The sequence below is a fragment of the Gavialis gangeticus genome, unplaced genomic scaffold (genome assembly GCF_001723915.1).
Source record: "Gavialis gangeticus isolate Ggan-Ray unplaced genomic scaffold, GavGan_comp1, whole genome shotgun sequence".
NCBI lineage: Eukaryota > Metazoa > Chordata > Crocodylia > Gavialidae > Gavialis > Gavialis gangeticus.
Window position 1 is genome coordinate 43,074,210 of NW_017729031.1, and position 3,350 is coordinate 43,077,559.

A 3,350-nucleotide genomic window follows, 5' to 3' on the forward strand; every position below is an offset into this window, starting at 1 on the left:
CTGCATCCAAGGATTTGGTGACCTTGTCATAGAAAGCCACCAAGTTGGTCTTACAGGACCTGCCGCGAATGAACCTGTGTTGGTTGCCCCTAAGCATGATCTCCCCTGCTGGTCCCTCATGGACATGTGCCAGAATAATTTTCTCAAAAAGCTTGCCCAGGATCGAGGTAAGACTAACTGGCCTATAGTTTCCCGGGTCCTCCTTCCTCCCCTTTTTGAAGATGGGAACCACATTGGCATCTTCCAGTCCTCTGGCACCTCTCCAGTGCACCACGAGTGCTCGTACAGCCGTGCCAGGGGCCCCCAATGACCGCAGCCAATTCCCTCAGCTCTCGGGGGTGGAGATCGTCCGGACCAGCTGATTTGAACACGTCCAGTCCCTCCAGACGTCCCCTGACTAGTAGCAGCAGCATTTGATGATAGTCAGCGAGAACAGCGAGTGCCCAGGAGCAGAGGGTCCAGAAGGGGAAACGCTGCCACTCCGCAGGGCCCCCTTCACGGTGCTCGGCCGCCCAAGGGCCCGGACATCTGCCCTCCCACTCAGCCACAAGGCACAGACACGGCCTGCCAGGCAGCAAGGGGATGTGACCCTCTAACAACCTGCCCCATCGTCCTCGAACGAGCAGCGGGGGCTTCATGGGCATCAGAGGTCCCGGAGAACAGCACCAAAGCCATCGGGTCAAGGTCTGCACACAATATCTTGCATTTTAACAGAGCACAGATAAAAAGCAAATCATATATGAAAAAATCAAACATCTCCTGCAAAGTATTTTAATTTTATTTTTTAAAAATATGTTTTTCCTGATTTATGCGTGTTTGAGTTATGTATATAGAGGTGATTGCATCATAGCTGAAAATAAAGTCTTACTCTTGAATATTGTGTTGGGGGGCAGTGGGGTGTATGTGGGTGGTGTGGGGGGGGGTGCAAGGGCCACTCGAGTACTGGGTCCTGGGAGCTGGCCGGGGTGGGTGGCGAGGCAGGGGGAAGGAGGCTGGGAGCTGCAGCTGGAGCTCCTGGCTGCAGTCCCCCATCACCCCTGCACTTGTGGCCCCTGCCCCAGCTTCCTCCCCCACCCCTCCGTTCCCCGGGAGCCGCAGGGAGCCCCGTGCGATGGAGCCAGGGCGGCTCAGCCCCACTCCCTGCCACGAGGGTCCAAAGGGGCTTGAACAACCTCATGGAAGAGAGGTCGATCTGTAGGGGAACAACAGCCTGGTTAGGGCTCCAGCCTCCAAATTTGGGCTCCCTCATCCTCTGCAGGCTGGGGCTGGGCAGGGGGAGGCAGGGGGGACAGAGCAGGCAGGAAGTGCCCTACAAATGTCCCCCCCAGCATCCACCCGGTATCACAGGGAGAGGCGGATGCACCGGTGTCCCCCCTGTACAGCAGGTCCTACATTAAAACCCTGCACATGCCCCGCTGGCACATGCTGTTCCCTTTGCACAGAGCAGATGTGATCAGTGGTAACGAGACGGCTTCTAATCCTGCTCGGTGTCTCTCGGGAGAAGATCGGTATTAAATCGGCATGTGCTGGAGGCTTGACTTTTGTAGCTCTGGTGTTATTGTTATGAGAGAAACTTCGATGAATCCTGGCGCTGACATGCACTGCCCTGCAAGCACTGCCCAGGCTGCTGTCAGCCACAATAACCCAGGTAATTTCCTCCACATGATGGACAAGGTGAGGGGTAGCTTCTGTGCGCTCCGGTGAGAGCTGGAGGTCAGTCACAGGTGTCCACCAATGCCCCACATGCAGTTTTGCTAAGCAGAGCCTCATGTAGCATCCGTGGTCCTGTGGCCAAGGCGTGTACGGCTCCTACGAGCCAGCCCTGTCCGGGAGGCGAGGTGCCCTCTCCCCCACCTCTTCCATCTGCTGTTGTAGAGCAAGTTGCAGCCAGCAGATATCGGGAATCCAGTCACGTCGCCCATCTCGGTGCAGCTTTGGGACGTGTCTAGCAGAGATAGGGTCAGGCAAGATAAGCAGATAGACGCGCAGGCGGGGAGCCAACCTGACTGAGGGCTCGCAGTTTAAAGGGTCGGCACAGATAGGCCTTAGGCCCATGCGAGACCTACAACAAGGTCATCTTGCAGGTCTTTAAGCGCAGTGATTTACAGTCACTTGTAAACACTCGGGAGACGCAAGCACGAGCTGAAACGGTGCTTGGAGCATTTGGGCAGTAAAATTCAGTAGTAAAAGTACTTACAGCTGCATCAGCTAAATGCAATAAAGCCGTAGCAACCAGGTGCCTGGGATGCTAGCGTTAGCAAAGCCTCATAAACCTGGAGATCCTGCTCAGACGGCATTGCAATAAGGGAGAGGAGCGGGGAAGCCAGGGAGTGGAACAGCAGCGCCCCGGCGCCGCCGGGAGAGCGCGGCAGAGCTGGGCCCTCGGCACGGCAGCCTGGCCCCAGGGAAGCGTGGTGAGGAGTTTGTAAGTCATAGCTGCCTTCTCCCTTCCTGCGTGGATGCTCTCACAAGGCTGCCTCTTCTACTGCACTTTCTAGCCACCCCTGCTGAAACCTCTTCACTCCTAATCCACAGCTCTCCGCCACCCCTCCAGGCAGACGGTTTGCATTTATATAGAGTCGTCCGTCTCCCAGCTGCTTTGCTCGGTCTGTGCTTGATGATGGCACCAGATGCCCATCCAGCAGCTCTCCCAGGTGTACAGCTGGCCCAGTAACAGAGATTGCAAACACCCCTTGCCTCTTGGACATTTCCTGTATTATCATGGCTACACCAGCACTTCCCAATTACACACACTAGTGCATCACCCAATTACACTCGCTAGAGCACCCCTGCTCCTGAGAGAGGCCAGAACCACACGACCCCCTTGTCACACGAAGCACCCAGGAACGTGCCATGGGCCAAAGCAAGGGAGAGCCAGGGCACCTCTGCTCATTCACCTGCAGCCTCTTCTGCCTCCCCATCTTGCTCAAGCATGGAAAAGGCATCCAGGAAGCCTGCCATGTCTCCCTCTCCTCTGGCTCCTGTGCACAGACCCAGGCTCCCAGAGCTGGGGACAGCACCAGGCAAGGCGCCATCTGTGGCAGCGTGGGACATGGCCAGAGGGGATCTCCGGCCACCCCCACAATCCCACTTGTTCTTGCAGTGACATCACAGATTCACAGAAGTGGGGTCGAAGGGACCTTGTAGATCTTCAAGCCCAACCCCCCGCCTGGGCACGAGAAAAACTGGCCTCAAATGAGTCCAGCCAGGTAGGCATCAAGCCTCCTCTTAAAGCCCCCCAGGGTAGGAGCCAGCACCACTTCCCTAGGAAGCTGGTTCCAGCTCCTAGCCGCCCTGACCATGAAGTAGTTCTTGCGGATGTCTAATCTAAACCTCCTCTCCAATAATTT